This window comes from Onychostoma macrolepis, chromosome 16 (genome assembly GCF_012432095.1).
Source record: "Onychostoma macrolepis isolate SWU-2019 chromosome 16, ASM1243209v1, whole genome shotgun sequence".
Lineage (NCBI taxonomy): Eukaryota > Metazoa > Chordata > Actinopteri > Cypriniformes > Cyprinidae > Onychostoma > Onychostoma macrolepis.
Window position 1 is genome coordinate 27,079,449 of NC_081170.1, and position 11,455 is coordinate 27,090,903.

The 11,455-nt window shown below is 34.9% G+C and overlaps 1 long non-coding RNA gene across 2 annotated transcripts; it reads left to right on the forward strand.

The window, feature by feature from the left end:
- The first annotated feature begins 8,153 nt into the window (after positions 1-8,153).
- On the forward strand, positions 8,154-11,200 carry LOC131522076 (uncharacterized). Of its 2 annotated transcripts, none has more exons than XR_009266440.1 (5): positions 8,154-8,301; positions 8,409-8,626; positions 8,906-8,968; positions 9,662-9,755; positions 10,861-11,200. It is a non-coding gene; the product is annotated as an uncharacterized LOC131522076 (long non-coding RNA). The 2 variants fall into 2 exon arrangements; XR_009266439.1 differs by having other exon boundaries at positions 8,548-8,626.
- Positions 11,201-11,455: the final 255 nt, after the last annotated feature.

The window sequence follows — 11,455 nt, forward strand, 5'->3', positions numbered from 1 at the left end:
GGGGAGCATGACATCGGATTTGGGAATCCAAATGCAAGGTTTTATTTACAAATGTGGTCAAAACAGGCAGGGTCGAGCACCAGCAAGCAGTATAATCCAACGCAGAGGCAAAAGAGTAATCCAATACTAGGGTTGCCCTCGACTAAGGATTTTTCTGGTCGACTAGTAGTCGTTCATTTGAAGCATTAGTCAACTAATCACACATTTATTATTAAACCATTTAAATCATTATAATGAGCCTTTAATTGCCTACAAAGCCTAATAAGCGCTCAAGTACACGCATAAAGCTTGCTACAGAGCACTGGCAGAAATAATGATTATGAACGTGTCAGGGAAAAACAGTAAGGAGACTGCATTACCATTTTAATAATTTGATAAACTAGTCCTTTCTTTGTTTTCAGCTTCAGAGATGATGTCAGTGACACCGCCTGTGTGCATTTTTCATACGGATTACATAATCTGAGAATTTGTTTTCCATTTGAATTGGTTCATTTGAAAGTAGACATTTCACACTATATAGATATATTTTTAATGTCTGTAAGGCAAAGATATACACAGAGTTTCGCGCTCAAGTTCACAGAGGCAGACGGCAGAAAGCGCATCATGTTTGCATTCAATATTTTACAAAACCACGGTATTGTGAGTGCCCACAAATAAACTTAGAGTCTTTAAAGATTTGAAAGATGTATTACTTTTATCTGTATGACCAAAAATTACAGAATATTTTAAGAGTAAGTGACTGCACCGGTGCCTCCATCTGTCCTGCAGTGAACAGTAAGGGGCGGGGTTCCATTCTGCAGGGAAAATTGGATTGGATCAATCGCCGTGGGACGGACAAAAATCAGCCCGCTTTAAGAACCAGGAACACACAGCCCTCCTCTGCTCTTGGCTTGCTTGCTTGCTCTCTCGATCTTTGGCTCTCTCCAAAGAGCTCACAGCTATAACATCAGGCTATGAGACTGCAGAACTGCAAACACTTTGTTGGAACTTCGTTTGAAACTTCGCGACTACCAGAAACTTTCAAAGCTTAGTCTCTGCAAACAGACTCTCATTGAGAAAGCTGAACGCATCACTCTCACGTCACCAGGAAAACAGCCAACCACCGGAGGGCATGCCCAGAGTGACATCACCCAACGATCTTGTAGCAGCCAAATCCGCAGCCGGGGATCCCTCAACCAGGAAAGGAAAACGAGCCCGCTGTCATCTGTCAACTCGAACGCAAGTAAAACAAATCACCATCTCTTGCTGAACTGGGCAAATTAATCTTTAAAAGTAAATAGCTCTGCCTTATGAATTTTCTTAGGTTGTGAATTTTAAATACTCGTAGAAAATGAGTAGAACTTTGGGAACTTCATGCAAACGCAATAACTTATTTCCTGAATCGTGTGTGTGTGTGTGTGTTCAATAGGTTTAGTTCATGTATTGTAGAGTAGCAGTTAGCAAACAAACTTTGTTCATTTATAAAGAAGTATTGCCTTGTGTTGAGTATTTTCAAGTCTAAACATTTGCCAAGATCTTGTGTTACCTATAGCTCAGCCTAAGAAGCTAATATTAACAGTTATGGTGACCTTTGGCCAAGGGCATAATATAAATATCAAAATTGTTAAGATATACTGATTTTAAAGTTCGCTGGAAGAACCGTTGATAATGTATAAATTATACATTTTGAATTAAGATCAATTTGATCAAATTAATATCGAATCTTTAAGAATCGATTCCCCAAAAGCTGAAATAACAGCTTAAGTTACTACACAAGTCAGTCAAGTCAAGTCACCTTTATTTATATAGCACTTTTAACAGTACAGATTTTGTCAAAGCACTTTACAGTATCAAATAGGAAAATAGTGTCAATAATGTAAAATGACAAGATTAAACACTCAATTTTCAGTTTTTGTTGTTGAATTCAGTAATGACATCGTCCAGCTCAATTCAGTTTAAATAGTATATGTTCAATCAAGTCGACGATATCGCTGGAAATTAAGTGTCCCCAACCAGAGGTGGGTAGTAACGAGTTACATTTACTTCGTTACATTTACTTGAGTAAATCTTTTGGGTAACTAATACGTTTAGAGTATATTTAAAGATGGGTACTTTTACTCTTACTCAAGTACATTTTTAGTGAAAAAACAGTACTTTTACTTTGTTACTGTGGGCGACGCTCCTCTCGTTACTTTATCTTAATGCAATACAAGTTAAAAATGCTTCAGTTTATTCCAAACGCGCCGTCTACTTTTCTCTGGGCAATGAGCGATGCCCATTCGCGAATGATTCATTCTTTTGAGTCAATACTGTTCAAAGGCTTGATCAAACCAGTTAGCAGACCAGTGAATTGGTTCGTGAATCAGTTTGAATGATTCGTTCAATTCCTTGCCGCACACGCCGAGTCGTCTGAAACGGTTCTCACTCAGAGTTGTAACATCAAGAGCGTTGAAGACGTGGCTTTGGATCTACATTCAATTGAAAGCCAATCTGCAAAGGCTATTGTTTGCTAGCTATGAAGATCTTTAGCCTGTTAGATGAACACCGCGTGTGCTGTCTATGGTTCCACAGATATAGATAGGCTACATTCGATTACAGTACACGATACCACTATGACATTACCAGTTTATACAGGTACCTTATACATTAAATACAATGTACATAATTGTATACATTAAATAAGCTGTCACAGAGTATGAAATGAACACCCGCCAAACCCGCGTTTCGTTATGTTCGGTAGCGGTTATGTGAGGAGTTTTGACTCTTCTCCGTGTCAGAGGTTATATATATATATATATATATATATATATATATATATATAAAATTAATATACTTTAAAATGTAATTGAATTCAGTGATGCAAATCAGAATTTTCATCAGCTGTTATGTCAGTTTTTAGAGTCATATGATCCTTCAGAAATCATTCTAATATATTGATTTATTACCAGTGTTGGAAACAGTTTTGCTGCTTAATATTTTCTGCAACCTGTGACATTTTGTTCAGGATTCTTTGAATAAAAAGCTAAAAAGAATTGATAATAAATCAACATATTATGATTTCTGAAGGATTATGTGACACTGGCGTAAAGGCTGATAAAAATTGAAATAAATTTAATTAAAAAACATTACAAATCTTTTGAACGGCAGTGTGTGTGTGTGTGTGTGTGTATATATGTGTATGTATGTATGTTCACGGTATGTGTACGGTTCACAGGGCAAATTCCAAATGGAAGAGATTATCCCTATCCCCTTGGAGTGGGGACTTTGGAGTGAACAGGGCACGTGCGAGCCATTATTTAGTCGTTTGAAATGCACTTGGTAAAGGGAGAGATCTAATTTCCTCATAATCTTCAGCTGGGATGTTCCCGTGACACTCCAAAGTCCCCACTCCAAGGGAATAGAGATGATCACTTCCATTTGGAATTTGCCCCGTGAACCGTACGGTTCGGTACATGTACCGTGCCACCCCTAATATATACACACACACACACACACACACATACACACACACACACACACATTACATAAATTGTATCTATATCTAAACAAAAATAGACTGTACAGTATATGATCCAAAGTAACTAGTAACTAACTACTTGGGTAGTTTTTCTATCCAATACTTTTTTACTCTTACTCAAGTAACTATTCAGACTATTACTTTTACTTTTACTTGAGTAAATATTTCTATAAGTACTTTTACTTTTAATTGAGTACAGTTTTTGGGTACTCTACCCACCTCTGTCCCCAACTAAGCAAGCCAGAGGCGACAGTGGCAAGGAACCAAAACTCCATCGGTGACAGAATGGAAAAAAAAAAACCTTGGGAGAACCAGGCTCAGTCAGGGGGCCAGTTCTCTTCTGGCCAGACGAACCAGCAGTTCAATTCCAACTACAGCAAAGTCAGATTGTGTGGAGGACTCATCTGGTTCCTGTGGTCTTGTCCCGATGGCTGTCTAGATGATGAGGTCTTCACTGGGGATCTGTCTCTGGGCTCATCTAGGTGTCCTGGTCTCCACTGACATTCAGGGCTGTAGAGGTCTGGATACAGACAGGATCTGGGTGACTGCAGTGACCATCTGATCTGGATACGGACTGGTATCGGTGGCTACGGTTATACTGGAATAAGAAAGAAACAGACTAATATTAGCATAGATGCCATTCTTCTTACGATGTAACAAGTACATCGGTCTTATGGGAAGTGTTCCCGGTTCCGGTTGACCTAATTAATGCAGCCTAACAATCCTTTAACGGATTTGAATATTAGAAGCGTATTAGTGCGTTATGTGTACGCCAGGTTAAAGAGATGGGTCTTTAATCTAGATTTAAACTGACAGAGTGTGTCTGCCTCCCGAACAGTGTTAGGTAGATTGTTTCAGAGTTTGGGCGTTAAATAGGAAAAGGATCTGCCGCCCGCAGTTGATTTTGATATTCTAGGTATTATCAAATGGCCAGAGTTTTGAGAACGCAGCAAACGTGGAGGACTATAATGCGATAAGAGCTCGCTCAAGTACTGAGGAGCTAAACCATTCAGGGCTTTATAAGTAATTAACAAGATTTTAAAATCTATAAGATATTTAATAGGGAGCCAGTGCAGTGTTGACAGAACTGGGCTAATGTGGTCATACTTCCTGGTTCTAGTAAGAACTCTAGCTGCTGCATTTTGGACCCTCTGGAGTTTGTTTATTAAACAAGCAGAACAACCACCCAAAAGCATTACAATAATCTAACCTTGAGGTCATAAACACATGAATTAACATTTCTACTTTTGACATTGAGAGCATAGGTCTCAATTTAGATATATTTTTAAGATGGAAACATGCAGTTTTACAGATGCTAAAAACGTGGCTGTCAAAGGAAATATTGCTATCAAATAGCACGCCTGGGTTCCTAACTGATGATGAAGAATCGACAGAGCAGCCATCAGGTGTTAGACAGTGTTCTAGGTTATTACATGTGGGGGTTTTAGGTCCGATAAAAAACACCTCTGTTTTTTTTCAGAATTTAACAGTCAGAAATTACTCGTCATCCAGTTTTTTTATATCTACTATGCATTCCGTTAGTTTCTCAATTTGGTGTATTTCACCGGGCCGCGAAGAAATATAGAGCTGAGTATCATCAGCATAATAGTGAAAGCTAACACTGTGTTTCCTGATGATATTTCCTAAGGGTAATGTAAAAGAGCCGAGGAGACGTCCCAGCTAACAGGGAACGTTCCCAGAACATTCACTAACGTTCTTTAAAAGTTGTGTTAATGTTAATACAAAACGTTATTAAAATAATGTTTTTGGAACGTTCTTATAACATTGTTAACGTTCTTGTAACGTTGATAGAAAACGTTCTTAGAACAACGTTCTTGGAACGTCTTTAGGACGTAATTTGTACTTCATGAACGTTCTTATAACGTTGATAGAAAACGTTCTTAGAACAATGTTCTTGGAACGTCTTTAGGACGTGATTTGTACTTAATGAACGTTCTCATAATGTTGATAGAAAATGTTCTTGGAACGTCTTTAGGACGTGATTTGTACTTAATGAACGTTCTTATAACGTTGATAGAAAACGTTCTTAGAACAATGTTCTTGGAACGTCTTTAGGACTTGATTTGTACTTCATGGACGTTCTTATAATGTTGAGAGAAAACGTTCTTAGAACAATGTTCTTGGAACGTCTTTAGGACGTGACTTGTACTTGATGAACGTTCTCATAACGTTGATAGAAAACATTCTTAAATCAACGTTCTTGGAACGTCTTGAGGACGTGATTTGTACTTAATGAACGTTCTCATAATGTTGATAGAAAACGTTCTTAGAACAATGTTCTTGGAACGTCTTTAGGACTTGATTTGTACTTAATGAACGTTCTCATAACGTTGATAGAAAACGTTCTTAGAACAATGTTCTTGGAACGCCTTGAGGACGTGATTTGTACTTAATGAACGTTCTCATAATGTTGATAGAAAACGTTCTTAAATCAACGTTCTTGGAACATCTTTAGGACGTGATTTGTACTTCATGGACGTTCTTATAATGTTGAGAGAAAACGTTCTTAGAACAATGTTCTTGGAACGTCTTTAGACGTGACTTGTACTTGATGAACGTTCTCATAACGTTGATAGAAAACATTCTTAAATCAACGTTCTTGGAACGCCTTGAGGACGTGATTTGTACTTAATGAACGTTCTCATAATGTTGATAGAAAACGTTCTTAGAACAATGTTCTTGGAACGCGTCTTTAGGACGTGATTTGTACTTAATGAACGTTCTCATAATGTTGATAGAAAACGTTCTTAGAACAATGTTCTTGGAACGCCTTTAGACGTGATTTGTACTTAATGAACGTTCTTATAACGTTGATAGAAAACGTTCTTAGAACAATGTTCTTGGAACGCCTTTAGGACTTGATTTGTACTTCATGGACGTTCTTATAATGTTGAGAGAAAACGTTCTTAGAACAATGTTCTTGGAACGCGTCTTTAGGACGTGACTTGTACTTGATGAACGTTCTCATAACGTTGATAGAAAACATTCTTAAATCAACGTTCTTGGAACGCCTTGAGGACGTGATTTGTACTTAATGAACGTTCTCATAATGTTGATAGAAAACGTTCTTAGAACAATGTTCTTGGAACGCCTTTAGACGTGATTTGTACTTAATGAACGTTCTCATAACGTTGATAGAAAACGTTCTTAGAACAATGTTCTTGGAACGTCTTGAGGACGTGATTTGTACTTAATGAACGTTCTCATAATGTTGATAGAAAACGTTCTTAAATCAACGTTCTTGGAACATCTTTAGGACGTGATTTGTACTTCATGGACGTTCTTATAATGTTGAGAGAAAACGTTCTTAGAACAATGTTCTTGGAACGTCTTTAGGACGTGACTTGTACTTGATGAACGTTCTCATAACGTTGATAGAAAACGTTCTTAAATCAACGTTCTTGGAATGTCTTGAGGACGTGATTTGTACTTAATGAACGTTCTCATAATGTTGATAGAAAACGTTCTTAGAACAATGTTCTTGGAATGTCTTTAGGACGTCATTTTTACTTGATGAACGTTCTCATAATGTTGATAGAAAACGTTCTTAAATCAATGTTCTTGGAACGTCTTTAGCACGTTATTTGTACTTCATGAACATTCTCATAATGCTGATAGAAAACGTTCTTAGAACAATGTTCTTGGAACGTCTTTAGGACGTGATTTGTACTTCATGAACGTTCTTATAATGCTGATAGAAAACGTTCTTAAATCAACGTTCTTGGAACGTCTTTAGGACATCATTTTTACTTGATGAATGTTCTTATAATGCTGATAGAAAACGTTCTTAAATCAATGTTCTTGGAACGTCTTTAGGACGTTATTTGTACTTAATGAACGTTCTTATAATGTTGAGAGAAAACATTCTTAAATCAACGTTCTTGGAACGTCTTTAAGATTTGATTTGTACTTAATGAACGTTCTCATAATGTTGAGAGAAAACATTTTTAGAACAACATTCTTAGAACGTTATTGTAATGTAATATAATTTCTAAATTAATAATTAAATGCTAAATGTTATGTTGTTATCAAAACATTCTGAGAACAGTATTCATGTCCTTATGATTGCAGGCTACTTTATGAACATTACCATAATGTTGGGAGAAACATCTTTAGAAAAAAAGGTAAAACAACTTATAGGCTATATAAAACATGAATAGAATAGAACCGAATATGATAGAAAAATAAAATGTATTTAAATATGAAACTACAACCTCGATTAGGATGTGGCAAATCACCTGAATGAGTCACTGAATCTTTTATAATTATATACTTTATCATTATTAATTATATATCTTTTATAACTTATTGAAGTCATAGGCCTATAGTGAAATGTCATACACTGTAAATCAGTGGCATTGCTAAATTAAATTAGTTAATTTAACAAAAATTTTTTTATTTCAACTCAATATATATTTGTGATGTGAACTCAAAATCTCATTAGGTTAAGGGGAACTCAATCTAAATAAGAGTAAATTAATTTAATCTAAAAATTAGCTTAATTCATGATTTCTAACATTGTTTTTCGAGAAGTCACGTTTGATCTCTCTCAATATTAATTAAATAGCCTTCATAACTAAAGATAATATAATAAATACATCAATCTGCTTCATATTAAGCATTTTCAATCCTTTTAAAGAAATTAATTTTACTCGAGACAAAATATTATTTTTCAAAAACCGCGCGCATTTTTCAGTCAGTCACATCCGCCCATCCCCCACAGCTCACAGTCACGGACGGGATCACAGCCGGACGGCTCGCGACGCGGTCACGGAAAATAACAGGTAAGCATTCACTTCTGTATTCTTATTTAAAGCACTTTTGAACGTTATTTTGTGTTTTGTCAACTTTATCTGAAGATTAACCAGCTCAGTTATCATTGTAATGTTAGCTAGCAAAGAAGCAAGGAGCTAACAACCAACCACATCAAAGTTATCAACGGCAAGTGTTAAATATGCAGTGTTATACACAACAGTTTGTCAGTGATAAATTAAGATTTGTGTGTGTGTGTGTGTGTGTGTGTCTCACAGCTGGACACAGACAAACTGGAGAGACAGCTGACAGGATGTCGTCATCTGTAACCGTCACTCGCCACAGTACTCAAGCAAGGTAAAGCAAAGACATATTCTCTGTATTACAATACGTTTAAACTTTTAGTTAATCATTATTTATTATCCGCTTTGTCAGTTTCATCTAGAATATCCATGTGATGCTGATCAAGTTTTCTAAATCCGCCGAACGCAGTGAACAAAGGGGCTGAGGAGCATTTATAATGGCTGTTTTGTTAACTTTAGTTAACATTTTACACAGTTATTTGCTCCTCACGTTGTCTTTCTTCAAATTCATACTAACAAATTGTTGTCATGCTTTTGAAATCAATCTTTTCAGTGCAAAGGCAGCGAGGGGTCATTTGCAACAAGACGGCTGATACTAATATGGGCCTAAAATAAAGTAAGTAGTATTCACATTAAACAAATTGATGGGCTTTAGTGTTGTACAAGATGTAATTTGTCACCTTATGAACAGTTATTTAAATTCATCGTTCTTCAGTTTTTATATTTTGATGAATTGCTATTAATGCAGATGTAATGATGACCAGAAATGACCAGCAGCACAAATGTTAAGTCTTCTGAAGCAATAGTATACTTTTGTTTTGTGAATATTAGATTGAAATTTAAACCTAAAGATTGATCAAATCGTGAATAACGTTACACAATACAGATGAAAAACAACAAACTAACATCCCACAAGAATGACATCTAATGTGGTCATGTTTGATGTAATGTAGTGTGCCACCAATTTGATTCAGACTGAATTGGCAGAGTGAATAACATCTTAAATTTCAGTTTGTCTGTCATTCCGTCAAAGTCTTTTGGTATTTTGTGTTGCTTCAGAAAAATACCAGTGAAGTCTTAAGTTCTGATTATAGTTATACATTTATATACTTAACTAATATAGTTAATAAAACTTCTACTTTCCCTTATCCTAAAGTTGCTTTGTTTTTTTTATAAAGATGTCAGGTAATTGCTAATGCTAAGTTTGTAGTGGTTAAAAATTGTCTTGTTATGATTCATAAAAATAAGCTGTCCATAAATGTTGCTTAATTGTGAGTTAAATTTCTCTAATTTTGTGTTTTGTCTTCAGGGACAATAATGGCATCAGCCATTCAAGTTATGATCCTGGCAGCTCTACTACTATCTGAAAAGTAGTCTCTGCAGATATTGTCAAGATGCACAAGGTAGGACACATGTCAGGACAACTTTATATTTACTTGGCAATATTTAAAAATTTTAGCTGAGATCAGCATAGTTTAAAAAAAATTAAATTCTGTCATGGTTTACTCACCCTCATGTTTTTCCAAATTCATTTTGAATGAATTTCATTCATCTTCAAACAAATGTTTTTATTTTTGATATTCATTCATCATTTTTGTCTTTCCATTGGAAGTCTAGACAGTCTTTATTTTCAAGCTTCTAAAAGTTTATAGTTTAGCCTTTGAGACATAATAATAGCTACTTATACCTTCTGTTATTTATCTTGTTTCTGAATACCTGTAAAATTTAAAGGATTAACTAACAACTTATGTGTAACTTGTTTTTTTGCTCTCAATGCCATTTTGACAATGCCGTTTTTTTAATCCATGCAGCATTTTTTTTTTTTAAGGAAAACATTACGAATTATTCTTTAACAATTTAACTGATGTATTAATAGCAAAAATTCTTACTGTCAGTTAATGGTTCAATGCTAGCATACCTACCCAGAAACACCTACTAGAACCTATTAATCTGACCTGTTTTATCTCTGAGTTTCCTTCCTTAACTGAGTTCATGTAACAGTTTATTAGCTAATAACATGTAACAAGGCAACTTTTGCCATTTAATAACTTTATTGATAACTTCTAAATGTTATCTATATTTGAAGGGATTTTTCCTGTTTCAAATTGGTATAAAATGGAAATTGCAGTTGACTTAACTACCCTATTATGACGTATTTCCAGTAGTGTGCATGTGTATACCTATCAAGATTAATAAATTAGGTCAATTTATGTTGACCTAAAAATTGTTTTTTGGAAATGACACGATGAAAATGTATTATTTGAATGTTTATATTTTTCTTAATCTAATGATGCTTCAGAAGACGTTTTTCTTAATGCTGCTAGAAGCTTGTCATTGAAAGTAACATATGCCAAGTCAAATGAAACTACCTTTGACTCTTGAGTAATGTAATATTTGTAGAACTCACAGCACAGATCCTAATAATTTTTTTGGCATAGCCACACTAATTATTTTATAGGCATTTTGTAATATCACTTTGTAACCTCAGCCAATCTGTTTACTTTATAGATGGAGCGTGGAGAGACGGGAAAACACAGTTTTTCAGCACCCACACCCCACACTCAAATTCATATAGAAGTCCTCAATTATTAAATGTTAATATGATAGTTTATATTTAGCTGTAAAGTTATAGTTCATTGTCATAAATATTAAACTACATATTATTATTATTATTTTACATGATATGCAAATTTCACCAATTTGTTCAATGTGTTAATGAACTTTTTGAAAGTGACTATCTTTAATAATTCAGATACCTGTTGAAATGCACATGTAATTATATACTTGCTCGTATCTGGAAGGTTGTGTTAATAAAAATGATGTTGAAAGCAAATGTTGCAATACTGCTAATCTTAAAATAACATTTTATTAAACTAAACTTTAATGTTCCAAATAAATGTTTTTAGGATGTTGTATTTTTAAGAAAATGTAGGTGGAAATAAAGTTGTAGGAACATTATGCTAACCATAAAATTACGTTCTAGCTACGTTAAGCAAACTGGACATTTTAACGTTCTTGGAATGTTCCAAATAAACGTTCATATAACGTTATATTTTTTTAAATGAAATTTAGGTTGCAGGAACGTTATGCTAACCATAAAATA